The sequence below is a fragment of the Pan paniscus genome, chromosome 4 (assembly GCF_029289425.2).
Source record: "Pan paniscus chromosome 4, NHGRI_mPanPan1-v2.0_pri, whole genome shotgun sequence".
Classification (NCBI taxonomy): Eukaryota; Metazoa; Chordata; class Mammalia; order Primates; family Hominidae; genus Pan; species Pan paniscus.
In genome coordinates, this window is record NC_073253.2 from 90061342 (window position 1) to 90080350 (window position 19009).

The 19009-nt window shown below is 35.6% G+C and overlaps 1 protein-coding gene and 1 pseudogene across 1 annotated transcript in view; both read left to right on the top strand.

The window, feature by feature from the left end:
• Positions 1–19009, top strand: part of CDH18 (cadherin 18) — a 1104671-nt gene that overhangs the window by 255368 nt on the left and 830294 nt on the right. The window lies entirely within an intron of this gene.
• On the top strand, positions 16942–18453 carry LOC117980331 (nuclear pore complex protein Nup50-like; annotated as a pseudogene).

Below are 19009 nucleotides of genomic sequence, written 5' to 3' on the forward strand. Positions count from 1 at the left end.
ACATGTGAGCAATTTTTGTCTATTTTCTGGGATCTTGAGCAACTTTAATTTTAGTTATCATTCTCTTTTATTGTGGATGGCAATAGTTATAATAATAATTAATATCATTATGAACAATTGGTGTTTGGAATGCACTTAGTCTGCTCTTATTGACTCAACTGAAATCAGTGGTTTCCATTCAGTGATGCAAGATACAACATCACATTCTCAGATTCTTCTTAACACCTGAATATTTAGGTTTACAGTAGGAAGATGAAATCCATCTTCCAACCATGCACTCTGTTCCTGCATACAATGCTGTTGTGCCATGAGACTTTTCCTGCAGGCTTTTTTTCTAATTAAAGCCTGTAACCACAGATATGTTCTCTTAGCCAAGCATCTCTATGCTTGGGTAAAATGAATTTGAAATATATCAATTAAGCCTTGAAAGATAAATATATGAAAAAGTAAGCTTTGGGCAAATTTGTAAAAACTGAAGGATTTGCTCTGCTCATGTTAGGAAGATGAGAACAGGGTTGGACATTGGTCTTGCTTGATAATAAGTAAATTATCTTTGGGGCTTTAAAAGTTTCTAGTAATGATTTTGAGTGCAATGAATTTTTTCTTTGCTTTGCTTTCTTTGGATGTACAGGGGACAATAGCTATGATTATGTCAATAACATATCTGAAGGAAATTATGGGAAAGGAAATGTTAAAAAGAAAGAAAAAGGAAAGAAAGAAAGGAGAGAATAAAGGAAAAGGAAGAAAGGAATGGTATAGTTTTGTGGAAGCAACCTTGAGACAGTAAATTTAATAATCACAGAAATGAAATAGAAAAGAGAATAGTACTTTTTTATACAAGAATAAAGCTTTTAAAAAAAGTAATGTGAAATGACATTTCCATGAAGGAGGCTATTTCTTTTTTCCTAAGTTTCTGCTTGACTTTTCCTTCCATTTGTCCCAAGCTAGAAGGAATTGGGTAGGTGAAGGAGGCTTATGGCTGAGAACAATAGATACTAATTCTCATGTTATCTGGTCCCTGGTGTCTGACACTCTAATTACATCCAGTGTTGCAAAGGAAGTAAAACATGGCAAGGGATCAAAGAGATTTTTAGTCTGAAGAAGATGGAAGTTTACGAAACTGTGTTTTAGCAAGCAGTTGATGGTACCAGGCATGGATTTCTGCCTCTTCTTCTCCTTGGTTGGAGAAGGCTCTAGAGAAAATCTTGTTTTAACATGAAGATGTTATTCTATATATAAGGAATTAACACTCACTTGCTGAGTTTGCAGAGCTATGAAATCTGTAAAGTATGTTTTGTATTTCCAGCGGAAAAAGACAAAGCCAAGGAAAGAGAGGGAATAATGGAAAAGAGAGGATACAAGTGGAGACTTCCATAAAATGCATACAGGAAGGAGTGAGTTTTCATTGGTTAAAAGTAAGCCTGAGCTGGCTATCCATGCACCGCCCCGAACAGCTACAATAGGTTTCCCAGGGGACAAAAAGACTCCTGTACATACTATGTACAGGTTCTGGCCACTAGAGTTGCCTGCAGTGCAGTTGGCTGAAGGGTGGCCGTGGTTGTTCTCCATCAGTCCCCTCATGGGCCACAGGAAAGAGCCAGTATCCTGGGATCAAAGATGAGAAATCTTTGCAGCAGCTATGGAGCTGGGTCTCTGTGTCTCACCTTGGAGACAGCACTAAGGTGTGTTGGCCCCTTTGCTATACAGCAAACTTCTCAGAAGGAGGACTCTGGAGATATGGAGGAATCTCAGGGAGAAATCTGGGGGCAGTGAGTGAGATAATGATGTGTAAAGCTGACTGACTGTTTACCTCATTGAAGCTATTTTAGAAACAGAGTGACTAGAATTTCTTAGAACAACATTCTATTTTCCTCTGCCAAGAAATATGATGGCTCCAAACAAAAAATTAGGTTCAGTTAGGGAAAGAGTTTCAGGTTTCACACTTCAGGATTCTGACTGCCCAGCTCATCCCTGTCATAGTTCCTCAGGGACACTTTTCTTTGACCCACCTCAGTGGGTCTTTTTTGTGTGTGTAACAATGCTGAAATGGTCTTACTCTTTGTCTGATTCTTAGAGAAAACCAAGGTTTATCTAAGTAAATGTACCTTAGATAAAAGAAGAATAGAGAATTTTAAAGTCTTTGTAGCTCTTGATATTATTTTATTAAAATATAAATATAATATCTCAAAGATTCTTAAATCTATTTTGCCCCATCAACAATCCATCCCAACAAGCACATTCAGATCTTTATCTAGAGATACAAAAATATGCTACGGAATTACAATGGCAACACAAAAGGGAGCAATATTTATATGGCACAATTCACAGTAGCAGAGTGGCATTGTGTCCTTAGCATCCTGATATATCTAATGCAATGAGTCTTTGGAATCAGAGAGAATATAAAATTCATGCAGACATATCAAAAGACTAAGTTTGTTAGGTATTTATCAGGTTAATTAAAGTGTATTATTGGAATGTAGAATTACATAACTTGATTAGAGTACCAAACCAGGAGTGGGAGACGGAGCTGCATACAGTGACTCTCCCCAGAAATGATTAGTTCTCTGACTGTTTCTATATATAGTGTTTTTCCAGTACTTTATAGTTTCTCTGCTATAAAATTGGATGTGCAATTTTTGTAGACCATTTTTGAGAAAGTCATATGGATTATGAGATCTGGGTATGAAAGCTGAAAGAGGCTGAGTAGCTACATGTACCTCAAATTTTAATTCGACACTCTTGTCTGCCATGTGAATTCATCAAGATTAACATGTTTTGTGGTTATGCAAGCTAAATCCCTAAAAATGCAATTTATCTGAAACAAATAATGTGTTAACTTTGATCTATTCACAGGAAAATATGAAAACGTATCTAAAATACAGCAAATATGAATATAAAATATAAAAATAGAGGAGTTTTATAAGAGAAGTAACGAATACAGGGAGGCTTATGGAAGAGTCAGCCTTCATATTGAGTTTTGAAGTGTGAGAAGTGTCCAGTGATAGGTTTGAAATTGAATCAAAAAGGTATAGAAGGGAGAAAACAAGCAAATATATTTGGAAAAAAACTCGTAATTTGGTTTTAACTTAATCACAGATCACCAAAAATAAAATAGTAGAAGGTTGGTAAAACAGGGTGAGCTTCAAGTGCCAGGTTAGCATATCTGCACTCCATCTGACCAAAGGGAAATAATTGGGGATCTCTAGCAAAGAAATGACAGAAAAAGTACTGTGTGTCTTAATGACAGATGAAGTCAATATGATGGTTAGAAGTCAGAAAATGATAGCAGGATCGTGAGGAAGTGATAAAAAAGATCCATTTTCATGAGATGAACAAGTAGACTGGGGTCCAGACTGTGGGGTCCTAATCCAAGTAGAGCAGCCTAGGGCACAGTAAGAGTTTTTCTAGAGTCTGGATGCCATGGGTGGAGAGGGAACCTTGTAGGAAATAGACAGAAAATCTGATGTTGGAAAGGTGCTGAATTAGTTTGTTCTCACACTGCTATAAAGGAATAACTGAGATGGGGTAATTTATAAAGAAAAGAGATTTGCCTGTATACATATGTAAGAAACCTGCACATTGTGCATATGTACCCTAGAACTTAAAGTATAATTTTAAAAAAAAGAAAAGAGATTTAATTGGCTCATGGCTCTGCAGGCTGTAAATAAAACATGTCACCATCGTCACCATCTGCTTGGCTTCTGGGGAGGCCTCAGGAAACTCACAGTCATGGCAGAAGGTGAAGGGGAAGCTGACACTTCTTACATAATGGGAGCAGGAGGAAGAGACAACAAGGGAGGAGGCCCCACACACGTTTAAACAAGCAGATCTCCTGAGAACTTGCTCACTATACAGTACCAACAGGGCATGGTACTAAATCATTCATGAGAGCCCCACCCCCATGATCCCATCACCTCCCACAAGGCCCCACCTCCAAAACTAGGACTACAGTTCTACATGAGATTTTGTTGGGGACACAGATCCAAACTACACCAGGCACTTTAGAGAGGTTTTACTGCTTTATAATCTTAGTGACATCTTCGGACAATAGTCTTTTTTACACACAAGTGCCAGTAACTTTTTTGGGAGTTTGTAAATAAACTCCCACTTTGGTAGAGTAAAAAGAAATGACAAACAATAAAAATAAACCTAAAATAAAGATCCTGTGACTTATTTCTCTTCTATAACCTTGAATTTTCCATTTCTCACTTTAAGTTAGATCAGCATTTCCCAGAGGTCCATAGTGTTCCACCAGGTGCTAATAGATGTTACAAAATGCAACAATTCAAACAAAACATAATAGCACCTCCATGCTCAATAAAGTTGTACAAGTTCTGGAGCAAAAACTATATAGTTTTCATTACTCCAGTATTTTCAATGACATTAATAAACTACTTTGTATTTTAAAGTCCAAGTAGAGAATATACTATGCAGCAGTTTACAAAATTAGTTGAACATCGAAGTAATTTTGTTTTATTTTTTAGTACAACATTGCATGGGGCTAGAAGTTCTCAGAACATTTCCTGAAACACTAGGGACTTGCAACCATGCTAATCATCCCTCTGGGAGGATGTTTACGTTTGTGAGTAACTATAACGCTTATCAACTGCAAAATTTAGACCATGTCACATGATCAACATAATCATCTCATATTTTATAGTAACTAAAATGTGTTATTGTCATCCAAGATTATAATTTCGATATATGCATAAAAGCTTATGTTGAACGTAATTTGTAAGCATTAGTCAAAGATAATTTCAACTACTATTAGGCTTATTATTCAAAGCACATGACTATCTCAGTTAAGTACATTCTTTTGGAAATTGTTTATGTAAAACAATGAAAGATGATTTTGCCCCCATATAGATATGTGTACTACTGAAAGTATAACATGTAATATTTAACTTACAAATATATAATATTGAATTGTTTCTCTTCAAAAGCCAGAGCACAGAAATAATAACATGTCTTTTTAAGATGGAGAAACTACAACAAATAAAGATTTATCCTCTAATATAAACTTTTAAAACAGGTGCCTTCATTTTGGCATGAACTCAATTTTTCTTCCAAGTCAAAGAATATGAAATTGCATTTAAATAAATGCTTCTTTACACAGCTGTCAGCAAAGACTTATGCTTTACCTAGAATTTGTTCTGCTCTGACATTTGCTGAAATTTAAAGATGTGCCTGGACATTTATTGTAGGAATATATGCTTCTCAAAAAAAAGATAAAATTCTAAAGACAAAAGCAAAAAGTTTAATTGATTTATAATAGTACATCTTGAACAAAAATGGTAGGTTAACAATTTATTTTTTATGATTAATAAAATATTAATTTTTCTGTATAAGCCTTGGTTTTATTCTCTTTTCATTAAATCTGTGGCTCCCTTCTGATTCCTTATGTTTTTATCTTTATGAAAACTCTACCATTCTCAAAATAAAATGGGTCATCAAAATCTTGAATAGGAAATACAATTGAGTGCATAAAATATCCAGTAATGAACATATGGTACATCATAAAACTTGCTTAATAGTCTTTTCAAGGCAGAACACTGGTAAATAATCATGTGTATTTTGTAAAAAGAAAAATTATCTGTAAATGCTAATAAATAAACAATAACTAAAATACTATTTAGACTACTCTCCTTTTTCCCCTTCTATAACTGTCTTTACTATCATATCTCTCTTCTACCATCTCCTTTCTGTTGTCTTCTTTCTTCTCCAAGGTCAAAATGCATATCATTTCCAAGTTAAATGTGAGGCTCTAATTAGTGGCTTATCTCATTACAAAGCCAAATAATTTTCAATTAATTCAAACGTAATAAACTTGACAGCTTTCTATTCAGAATAGCACTGCCTCAATTACAACTGTGTTTTCACTAAGTTTAAATAATTATGTGCATTCTGCAATGTAGAATTTATATTTTTAAGAAGATCATCACTAGCCAGGACTGGAGTAATCTGAATACAATAATATTAGAATATCTACTTGCAACCACAATATTATAATCACTTAAATATTATGTGATAATAAGAGATCTTAAATTTCAAGTTTCAGCTGTTTCTCAACATCATTTTTCTGGCTTTTAGAGTCACTTTCCACATCGATAATGTCATTTACACAAATTTATAAATTCCCAGTCACATCACAATCAAACAATATTTAAACTCATGGATTTAACAGTTTTCAAAATGAATAAAAAGTTATCATTATATACTGGAAGTGTATTAAATCTTGAAAGCTTCTTCTCATCTTATTGAAAACAAAAATTAATCCTTAGAGTTTGTATGTCTTGCCAAAGCTCACACTGCTAGTTAGAAGAGTCAGGATTAATGCTGTCTTCTATTTTAATTGTTGTTTTGATCGTGTCATGCTTGTCTAGAGTTTAGTCATTAGGCAAGTATTCATTGAGACCCTAATATGTGACAGGCACTATTCTTAGTTCTAGGAATGAAGTCATGAAAAACAAAATCTGCACTTGAGGAAATTACATTCTTGTCGGAGTCAGAGAGACAAACAGTAGACAAACCAAAAATAAGATAATGTTTAATCATAAGTGATAAGTACATGCCCATACAGCCACATAAGATGGAGCTATGATCTAGAATTACTGGTTATCAAAGTAGCCTTTGTGAGACTTAAATTATGAAAAGATGTCAATCAAATACAGATCTAGAGGATGAGTGTTAGAAGCACAGTGAACTAATTGCAAGTGCAAAATCCACAATGTGGGAATGACCTTAAGCATATTTTGGAGAAGCAAGTTGCCAAGTGCAGTATAGTGAGTTGGAGGGAGATTGGTAAGAGGTGAAGTCGAAAAAGGATGCAGAAGGCAGATCATAGAGAGCTCAGTAGGCCCTTGTTAAAAGTTGAGCTTTTACACTATAGGATTTAGCATAGAGTTTCAGGACTCCATGATATTAATTAGAATACTAAGCACAAAGCAAGAGAATACAATAATGTCACTTTTTTTCTTCTAGAAGACCATTGGCAAAGGCCTGGAGAATGGATTTTAGGTAGAACAAGGCTGGATCAGAGAGACAATTAGGAGGCTATTGCAAATGATGATAGAACACTGAGCTAGAAGCAATGAAGAGTAGCGTTGTATGGATTTATGATAGAGTTTGGAAATAAAGCCAGCAGAAACCAGGAGAGTGACAGAAAGAAACAAATTATGAGCTACTCCTAGATTCTTTGCTTGAGAAATTGGGTAGATGGTAGTGTCTTTAACAGAGATGGGAGGAGACATGCAAGTGAATCTTGTTACTTTTTTTTGTTTGTTCCTAAACATATTATTGATAAAAATAATTATGCATATAAGCGCAGTGATATTTTTTGCAACCGTTTATAAAACTCTATTCTTGATCTACTGTCAAATTAGTAAACACTGCTGACATTAACACAGTGGCTACTATTTTAGGTAAATAATTGTTCTATACTTCACATTTGATTGTGAAGGGAATAAACATTATTTATGAAGAATGACATTGTGAAATACTTATTCTTTAATAAATTTCTCATCTTTTTTGTATACATTCATCTAGAAATCTTTAGATGATTATTGACTGTTTTGTGTATTTATGTATTAGTTTGTAGAATTCAACTTAATACATTCAGAGAGGGTATGCGTTAATAAAAACGTCAATATAGAAAAGAATTTATGATGTGTATACTTAGGCTTTTAAAAAAGTGGTAGCACATATTTCTTAATATTCCCATCTATCAAATAAGCTTAAGCTCTGAGCAAATGAGCGCTATGCTCAAAAACTAATGGGGTCCATGCTAGTAGTTCTTAGTAGGCAAAATACCACAGATCCTTTATCAATAACCTAGATGCATACCCACAGATACCCCAAAGTAGTTAGTTCTTTCACTCATTTTCATCTAAGCTGATGTGACTGAATTGAAATTTTTTAAATCAGCAATTCCTCCCTTAAGGTACATGCAGGAGAAAGAAGAGAAATGAGTGGATGGCTCAAATGTATATGGTGAAAGGAAATGTTAAAGAAGACAGATAATTTATAACTATAGTGGGCACTTTGTACTGGAGTTTATGTAGAATATCTTGGTTATTATTTTCTTTAGTTGAAGAACCTCAGACTTTAGTGAGCCTAAGGCCATACACCTTCCTGGTAGCAAAGCTAACACAGAAACTCAAATTCTTGAATTTCAAGTTAATGGAGTCAAACAATATTAAAACAAAATATAATGATTAAGTATAATTTTAGGCAATAATAAAGGTTCTATATATGACACCTATGGTTTTGCTACAAAGTATCCAAGAATCCTAGAAATTGTACATAAATTGTATGTAAATTTTTAAGAGGATTTGCATATTCTATCACATTGTTAAATACACTCATTATCCCAAGTAAGTTAAGATTCATTATCTTAAAGACAAAAAAAAAGTAAGTAAGTAGGGATACATCAGAGTGCCTGTGAAAATATGTAACTCGTATTTTGGCAGCAATGTATATGTTGGTCCCCTTCTTTGAGTACATAATATTACCCAAGGAAATTTGAAAGATAATTACACGTAGGTGTATGCATATGTGTGTATGATTGTGTGCATAATAGATGTATGTGTGTAAAACTGTAAACTACAAATTCATATATCTAGTTTTTTTCAGATATATACATCCACACACATAGAGAAATAGGATATCAAGCCATGTTCTAACTGTGCACTGTCCCTCATTTCATCTCTAAAAGGAGGCACTCAGATAACAGCCATATTGCTACAAACTTCTCTCATAATCTCTTTCGGGGGCTGTTTGACACTATTTTCCTGAAAACCTGATTGTTAAGCATGCTCTGTTTACATAATAAACAATTGCAGCACAAATCTAATCTTCAAAAATTTTATGTTAAAGTCAGTGGAGTACTTTATTGAGTCTATTTTTAATACAGGTTTACATCAGATATGTGGTTGAGAAAAAACATAAACAATAAAGATGTTTTAATTTCAGAAAAGAAATGAAGATCAAATTTACTTGAAACTAACCAAATCAAATGACAAAAAAATCAGTTTCTATCCCAGTTCTGGCACTAGTGTTATAGAAGAAGGGGAAGTCAGTAGAAAGAGAAATGACAGAATGAGAACCATCTCATTTAAGGACAAAAGGTTTTTGTTCAGTGAAGCAACATAAATAATAGGAAACATTTTAAAATACCCAATTAACAACTCTGATACCTGAAAAACCTATTGACTGCATAACTAATAACCATGACTTCAATTGTAAACTTTTTTCATGTCATTGAAGTTAAGCAGGGAATTGTTTTATCAACACAAAATTATTTATCCTTGTTATTTACCAAGAGCGTATCCATTGCATGTGTAACTATAACCTCCTGAAAAAATAGGATTAATTCATTTTCTCAACCATTGTTTTAAGCACCTGCTATTCAAAGATTGTTCTAGCACTGCAGATTATAATTATTCATATAATTGGGGGGATTTAAAGAAATAAAAAATTAATAAGAAAGAATTGATTAAAAAGAAGAGAATACAAATGACAGGAAAATGGCTTAAATTTAGAAACAGGAAAAACTATGGTGAATAGCCTTCAGATTTGGGTAATAAAAAGAGGAAATTTGAAAAATAGTAATAGATTTTCTAAGGGTCTTCTAAACTATCTTTAGGACTAATAAATATTGTAAGTTGGGGAGTATAATGATATGAATTTTGATCAAATTATTAAAAAATTAGTAGTCACACAGAAGACTTTGGCTTTGACATGGCAAACTGTAGAAAGACCTGGGCAGTTTTCAAGGAAGGGCTAAAATGTGGTATATGAGTGGGACAGCATTAGGCACAGTAGGTTTGGGAGTTATAAATCAGCAGGTGCTGCATGGCGTCTGTAGGAATGAACAGCTGAGCAAAGCATCATTTCTTCATCCAAATGCCGAGAACCTAATAAGTGGTAAAAATGAACAGACATAGTCCCCTTATGGTGACTTTTTGTCTTCTATTTTTTATCTGCTTTTAACATTAAAATTTTTAATTTAAAAGGAAGCCATAATGTATTATCTTGCTCATTTAATTAATTACAGAAGTTAACAATGAGAAAGGAATGAAAGAAAGTCAAGGTAGGGTCAGGGTAAGTTAGGTTATACTGCAGAAACAACCTTACAGTTTTCATGGCTGATTACAATAAATGTTTGTATCCTGCTCATCATACATTCACTGTGTTAGCTGAGGACTTTGTTTCCTATTTTGTTATTAGCTAAGCTAATGAAGCAGCCATTATCTTGTGAGTTGACAGTTGCTGTGACAGAGGGAAAAAGAATACTGACAATTAGATATAACATGGCGCATCCACTCAAAACTCATTGAATATGGCTAATTGTACCCACCATGCAAAAGGAACCCATATGCAAGGGAGTGTGGGTGGATGTAATCCTGCCATGTGCTCAGCAAATAGGGAAATAGAAGTATTTCCTCAGCTTCTACGATGGAGTAAGACTCCTTCAAAGAAATGTGAGACTGGTGAAAGGCTTTTTTTTTTCAAAATGTTAAAAATAGTGTTTGATAGCATGTGAAAATAATGGACTATCATACAATAATTTGTTTATATTATTATACTTTAAGTTCTGGGGTTCATGCACAGAAAGCGCAGTTTTGTTACATAGGTATACACGTGTCATGATGGTTTGCTGCACCCATCAACTCATCATCTACATTAGGAATTTCTCCTAATGCTATCCCTCTCCTAGCCCCCCATCCTCTGACAGGCCCAGTGTGTGATGTTCCCCTTCCTGTGTCCCTGTGTTCTCATTGTTCAGCTCTCACTTATGAGCGAGAACATGTGGTGTTTCGTTTTCTGTTCTAGCGATAGTTTGCTGAGAAGGATGGTTTCCACCTTCATCCATGTCCCTGCAAAGGACATGAACTTATCCTTTTTTATGGCTGCATAGTATTCCATGTGTATATGTGCCACATTTTCTTTATCTAGTCTATCATTGATGGACGTTTGGGTTGGTTCCAAATCTTTGCTATTGTGAATAGTGCCACAATAAACATACATGCTCATGTGTCTTTATAGTAGAATGATTTATAATCCTTTGGGTATATACCCAGTAATGGGATTGCTGGGTCAAATGGTATTTCTAGTTCTAGACGCTGGAGAAATCGCCACACTGTCTTCCACAATGGTTGAACTAATTTACCCTCCCACCAAAAGTGTAAAAGCGTTCCTATTTCTCCACATCCTCTCCAGCATCTGTTGTTTCCTGACTTTCCAGTTAGAAAGGCTTTTTTTTGTTTGTTTTTGTTTCGTTTTGTTTTGTTTTTTAAGGGTCAGGGGTGTATACAATATTGAATTCATTGTCTGGTGAATTTAATAACTTTTCTAAACTATTCAAGGATGATCTTTTTAATGTTGTTATTAATATAGGGATTGAAGACTCATAAAGTGGCTGGGATATATATTTGGTTGTTACTGGACAGAATTTATAGATAAAGTTGCAGAATGGGGATTTACTGAGGGCATGACAATTCAGAGAGACCAGAAAAACAGCAATGACAGATTGCAGTTGGTGTTGCAATGAGGAAGAGCAATCCAGTAGTCAGAAAAGAAGAAAGAACAATGTGGACAATGCATTCAATGTATCTTACAAAGAAGTGTTTCTAGAAGTAAGTGGCACAGCATGTCAAATACTAAAACAAGTTGAATGAGGGAGAAAATGTTAATGGAATTGGCTTATAATAATATCTAACATGCAATCAACACTTACACCGGTCAGACCCCACTTTAAGACATATAAATATGAACTCATCTCACTTTTAGACTCTTTATTACAGATGAGACATAATGAGCGAGTAAAAAACCCTGAGGTCACATGACCAACAAATTGCAGAGACAGAATTTGAACCAGACATTCTGGCTGCAGAATTCTGGTCTGTTCTTAATCACTATTTTATATTTTAATGTGTGTTTCTAGGTATATTTCCCCCAATTAAAGCAAAGATAAAATGTGGATTACAAACTAGTGATAATGGTAAATGGGGCATGGAGACAAGTACAGTCTATATGCTTGTGGAGTTTAAAAATAAAACAACACAGATATATTTTACATTATTAAATTAAAGCTGTGTTAAGATAAGATTGAAGTTTTCTGACCTGGTTTGTTTTTAGAAATAAGTCATTTAAACATCATTACTGGAAAATAAAGGAGAAAAATGAGTTAAACCTCGTAGAACACCCACTATTTTAATGTATTCCATTAAACATTCAGTTATTGAATTTATTGAAACAGACACCTTCCTCAATTTGCAGAATATTAACTAACAGCATCACAATTCACAACTAGGTTTTTTTGGCTTCAGAACCCATATTCCTTTCACTGTGCCATATCAGGGGACACACAGTGAAAAAAACTATTAGTGAGATTTTTTTATGTGTTTAATAAAGGGATAGCAACTTAGAAATACTAGAATTCGGTGAAACAAAAGAAACATTTTAATTTTTTTCTGAAACTGAAAGTAAAGATACAAAAAGTATAGAGACAGAACTCTGTCAATTTGACAATGGCTATATATGCAGATGCATGTGAAATTAATAACAGTAGTAAAACAAACACTGACTACATATTTTAAAATCATTTGCTACACAGCTATGATGTCCTCAAAGTAAATGAAGAAATCTCAATATGAGTTGACTATAATTGCTTCCAAAAAATGGCTGGAGATATTTATGCTCCGCTAAAATCTGTCACATGTCCATTATGTAGTGATATGTTAACTAGCCTACATTTCTTTTTGTTTGTTTTTTGAACAAGTTAGGCAGCAGTAACTGTCTTCAGTTATCATCTGATAGGAAAAAACGTATTTCCAAGGATCATTCTTACAATTAAATTATCATGTCACATGTGGGTTTTAAATTTATGTGTTTTTTTCTTAAAATTATTTTAATCTATATTCTCTTTTGTTATTGTTGTTAGTACCAAGAGGACCAATTAAATTTTCTGATTCTTTGGACATGTTATTTTTAAGACAGTGTGCCATGGGGACGAGGGCATAGATGTTTCTAGCCTATTTAGACAATTAATATTCTGAACTAGGCTTGCATTAGGTGAAGAGGCATAAATGAAAAGAAAAAGGGAGGAAATATATTTGCCAAAGCAAAATCCCACATGCTTCTCTGTTTCTTCCTCCCTCGAGAGTGAAACAAGACAATTTTCTCTATAACTTGTATGAGATAGAACAGTAGCAGTGTGATCTGTCAGTATGATGTTAAGCATAAGAAATTTTTCCCAGAGCAGCTACCTCACATACGCATGTCGATGTGTGTACATGTGTGTTTAGTTTTCTTATTATAATTCCCAGTATTCTACACTATTTGGTTTAACATTTATGATTAGAGCCAATCCTCTATCCAGTGTAAATAAAATAAATAAATACCCCAATTTTAGTGCTCTAATGTACGAAAATCAAAACCTTATACGATTAAAGGGGTATCTGTAATCACTGAGTCTTTGAGTTTTACATACAACAAAATGCCAGATGATAGAGAAAATGCCACATAATTGTCTATATCTAGGTATATCTGACCTTGGTTTTCAATGTGGCATAGATACAGCCATTTAAAAATGAAATGAGTTAGGTCATTGCCTACCAAATTCTTGGAACTTAATGATTTAGAAGAAAGATGATAAACATGTAATGTTTTGGCAACTTCCTTGCTTGATTTCTAATGCTTGTTTACCTTAATAACTTAGTAGGTTCTTTTATCATCATTTATCTATTCTCACCATTTCTCAACCCTATTAAATCAATGCAACTACTTCACCTCTCTGTTTTTGTTTTCACACAGAATTTTTTTTTTTTTTTGACTGAGTCTCGCCCTGTTGGCCAGGCTAGAGTCCAGTGGCACGATCTCCACTCACTGCAACCTCCCCCTCCCGGGTTCAAGCGATTCTCCTACCTCAGCCTCCCAAGTAGCTGGGAGTACAGGCACCTGCCGCCACTCCCGGCTAATTTTTTGTATTTTAGTAGAGATGGGGTTTCACCGTGTTGCCCAGGCTGGTCTTGAACTCCTGAGCTCAGGCAATCTACCCACCTCGGCCTCCCAAAGTGCTGGGATTACAGTCGTGAGCCACCACCCTCAGCCTTTTGGCTACGATCAAGTGTTAGTATCTATTCTTATCAGTTTAACAAAAATGTTTTAGAAGTAGAACAAGAATTTTCATATTGACTTTCCACCCATTGCAATTTAACAAATTTAAACTCTAAAGAGTTTGCTATCAAATATGGGTTGAAAACCAGTAAAAAAAAAAAAAAAAAAAAAAAAGCAGTAGTATTCAAAGAGGCAAATAATATGCTGCTTTGGGGAAAAATATTTTCATTCTAATGTGCAGTTTTTAATCTTAAAAACACAATTTAGCTAACAACAATAAAAACAAATGTTCCTGTTTCTAAATTAAATTGTTTGCATTAATGTTCATATATGTGAAAATATAAATGTTTAAGGTTAATGAAGGACTAAAAGTGACCATTGTAAAACAAACTAAGACTAATAATATTAGACCCTGTGTCAGCTGAGACTCTGCCATAAACAGAAATATTTTGTAAGTTTTAGAGACATATTAGGAAGAGTTTTTAATAATAATCACACAATAATCACACTGTATTTTATATCTTGGCTATGACTTGGGATATTGATGCTTAATCTGAAAATAAATATCAAGGGAAATGAAATATTGTTTAATTCCATTTCAGGTTCTATTTTCCAACTAATTTTTACCCTCCAGATGGTAGGCAATGCATGCCAGTGAAACACAATGGAAGCAGTCCACTTTAATCTCCTAAGGCACTGCTTCTTCTTTTTAACATGTGTGAATTCATGTCTTCTCTAGTGCTGTTCTAACTTTAATTCATATTGTTTAGAGTTTAGTTTTCTTTGATGTGACAGAAAAATCCGCAAAAAGCATATTAAATGTTATATGTCTCTTGTTGACAAAATATCTAAGGTAAATCTATTGTCTTCCCCTAACTACTCCATAGGCTACTAACATGTCTCCCCACATCTACTCTGCCCTCTAAGATCCATTCTCAATGCTAAAGCCCAAAATGTTATTTAAAAAAAAAAATCTATTGGTGTCATCCCCTGCCAAAATTTCCTCAATGAATATCCATTGCTCTTAGAATAAAAGATCTCATCTCATTCTGTACTTCCTGAATTTGCTCTGCAACCACACTGGCTTTCTCTCTCTCTAAGTTGCCATGTACATACTGCCTTAGATCTCATTATATTATATAATTTATCCCATCTAAGCCAATAATATTTCAGGAGGCTATCCCTCATTTCCGAGACTGTCACATCTTAATATGTCCTGTATTTTCCTCATAAGATATCACAGTTGGTAAATATATATTGAGTAGAATTTCTATTTGAATGATTTAAATGTTATTTTTTCCTATAACTATGGCATAAATTCATTGAGAATTATTTCAAGTTATTCAACACATTTGATTATACCATAATAAGTAAATTATCACATGTATTAAATCATAAATTATTAAACAAATTAAATCAATAAATTATTCCATAATAAATACGGAAAGTAATATATCAATCACTGATCTTTGTGTTTTCCATATAGGGAAAAATAGACGCATTAACAGAGATTTTAACCCTCACTGTTAAAAACATACCTTTGTGATTTCCCCTTAGCAGGACTCTGGAAAGTCTTCCAGACCAAAAAATTTGAGGGACTAACGGTTTAACTATGTCCCCAGTTAGAACTGTCTCAATACAAACATTACATTTGATTTAATAAAATGCTTATTTAAATTTCAATTTATTCAAGTATCAAAGTAGTTTATTAGTGAGTTAAAGAGTATGATTAACATATGCAGCCATTTGTTGAGGCAAATCCTATCGGCAGAGTATTAAAAGCCAAGAGTATAGGGAAGGATGGTGGATTACGGAGACAAAAGCAAAAAAATGACTCTATGAAAAAGGCTACTTTGAGTTCGGGATTTTCTGGGCTAAGCAATTTCTAAAGAATATTCTTAGCAATAATATTAACAACATTAATGTTACCAACAATTATTTTTCTGTAGAGTATATTGGAAATATGAAAAAACCTGCTATTGAATAGGACTGTGATCTCATAGAGGATGAACATAACACCAAAATGCTGTAAAGTCATAACACAGAATGAAACAGAGTAATTTATATTGAAGCATTTTCTATGTATTTTCCTTTATGTTTTGATCCTCATGGCCTGATAAAACTAAAACCAGAATTAGCATTTGTCTGGATAGAATTTGAGGAAGCAAGGCTGTGTGTAGAAGTCTTCAAAAGTTCTGATCGCACTATCTCTTTTACTCAGCAAACGATTTAACATGTTCCTCAAAACATGTCTATATTGTTATGATAAATTGTATATATATGCAGCTACAGTAATATATTAAACACATTATCCAGCATATAATAAAATAGAAATGTAAATATGATGGATTGAAATAAGTTGAAGTTTTAATATAGGTACCTGTATACAAGTGGAAAATTTTAGCATCCTTTGTGTGTTCAACCCAGTTCAGAACACTGTAGGGGCGTTTCTTGCCTCCCTTTTTTTCGAATTGATTTTGAGGGTAGATTCGAGTTACAAAATGGCCGCCCAAAGCGTGTTCAGCGCGGTTCCCACAGCGGTCTCCGGCTGAACCGGCGCGCTCTCGCCGCCTCACTGCCGAACACAGCGTGAGGATCTCCCCCGCGCCGCTTCCCCCACCCCCCGGACATAGTGTTTGAGTCTCTGGGTTTGCCGAGCACCAAGTCCTCTGAGGCCCGCAGCGCAGGACCGGAAGCGGCCGAGCGCGCTCAGCCCCGCGACCACCAGCCGCTCGAGACCCCTGCGCTGCTGCGCCCCGGGTTTCGCGGCACCCAAGCAAGACCCAGCGAGTGCAGCGGCGGCCGCTGAGGAGGTTCGAAAACATGGCCAAAAGAAATGCCGAGAAGGAACTGACAGATAGGAATTGGGATCAAGAAGATGAAGCTGAAGAGGTGGGAACATTCTCTGTGGCCAGTGAGGAAGTCTTGAAGAATAGAGCCATAAAGAAAGCAAAGCGCAGAAATGTTGGATTCGAATCTGACAGTAGAGGAGGCTTTAAAAGTTTTAAAGGTTTAGTGGTACCTTCTGGAGGAGGACGGTTTCCTGGATTTGGTAGTGGTGCTGGAGGGAAGCCTTTGGAAGGACTGTCGAATGGAAACAACATAACCAGCGCCCCTCCCTTCACCAGTGCAAAGGCAGTGGCAGAGCCCAAGGTAGCCTTTGGTTCTCTTGCTGCAAATGGCCCTACCGCCTTGGTTGATAAAAAAGTTTCAAATCCCAAAACTAATGGGGACAGTCAGCAGCCCTCCTTCTCTGGCCTTGCTTCCAGTAAAGCTTGTGTCAGAAATGCCTATCACAAGCAGTTGGCCGTCTTGAACTGCTCCGTGCGGGATTGGATAGTGAAGCACGTGAATACAAACCCCCTCTTGTGATCTGACACCTATCTTTAAAGACTATGAGAAATATTTAGCAAACATTGAACAGCAACACGGGAACAGTGGCAGGAATTCTGAAAGTGAATCTAACAAAGCTGCGGCTGAAACACGGTCACCTTCCCTTGTTGGCTCAACAAAATTACAGCAAGAGTCAGCGTTTTTGTTTCATGGCAACAAAACTGAAGATACACCTGACAAGAAGGTAGAGCTGGCATCTGAAAAGAAAACGGACCCATCATCACTAGGAGCGACAAGTGCCTCATTTAATTTCGGCAAGAAAGTTGATAGCTCTGTTTTGGGCTCATTAAGCTCTGTCCCCCTGACTGGATTTTCATTCTCCCCTGGAAACTACAGTTTATTTGGCAAAGATATTACCAGAGTAAACCAGTCTCTTCACCATTTCGCACTAAACCATTGGAGGGCCAAGCGGAAGGTGACAGTGGTGAATGCAAAGGTGGAGATGAAGAAGAGAATCATGAGCTACCCAAAGTAGTAGTTACCGAAGTAAAAGAAGATGCTTTTTACTCCAAAAAGTGTAAACTATTTTACAAGAAAGATAATGAATTTAAAGAGAAAGTCATAGGTACTCTGCATTTAAAACCTACAGCAAATCAGAAGACACAGCTTTTGGTGCGGGCAGACACCAATTTAGGCAACATATTGCTGAATGCTCTGATTCCACCCAATATGCCACGTACGCGAACAGGGAAAAATAACGTTTTTATTGTCTGTGTTCCAAATCCACCAATTAACGAGAAGAATGCCACCATGCCAGTCACCATGTTGATTCGGGTAAACACCAGCGAGGATGCAGACGAGTTGCACAAAATTTTACTGGAGAAAAAGGATGCCTGAACACGCGAAGTCAGCTGCGGAATTATTGCCAAGTTGCTGCTTCTTCCACCGTCCCTTCGACTTAGTTTTTCTTCTCTTCTTTGACATTCTAAGAACTTATAGATAACTTAAAACTTTTGAGAGGAAGATTAATGTGGCCAATAAAACCTTTAAATTTTAAGTGTCAAGAAACCGCACTCTCCCTTCTTAAGAACTGCCTAAAGTGTAAAATACATTTGAATGCAATTTTTGGAAGATTTTTTAATGTTCGTTTATTAAACTAACCCTAAGTGATTTCTTCAAGCACTGCAATCAGGGTATCAATTCGCTTTCCCAAAGGCTCTTCCAACCCGTGGGTTTTGGGGTCCACCGCCATCACCAGAGAGGCTTTTGAACAGGTGCCTGGCTGTGTTCAGAAGGAAGCTGGCCTGTATGCTTCTCTCCGGTGGGCTCAGCCGACGTGTGAGACTTGTTGTTACCAAATGAACCGGGCTGCGACGCTGTGACAGGCATTTGTCCTCTGCTTTATTTTTATTTTGAAGCTAAAATGTGAGTACTAAGTGTTCACCTCAGCGTTCGAATCATTGGCCTGTAACCCTGTGGGCTGCTTCACGAGAATTCAGGACCTGCATTTTCATTCTAAAAAGAAATGAACAGCTTGTGAAGGAGTTTTTTGGCTTTG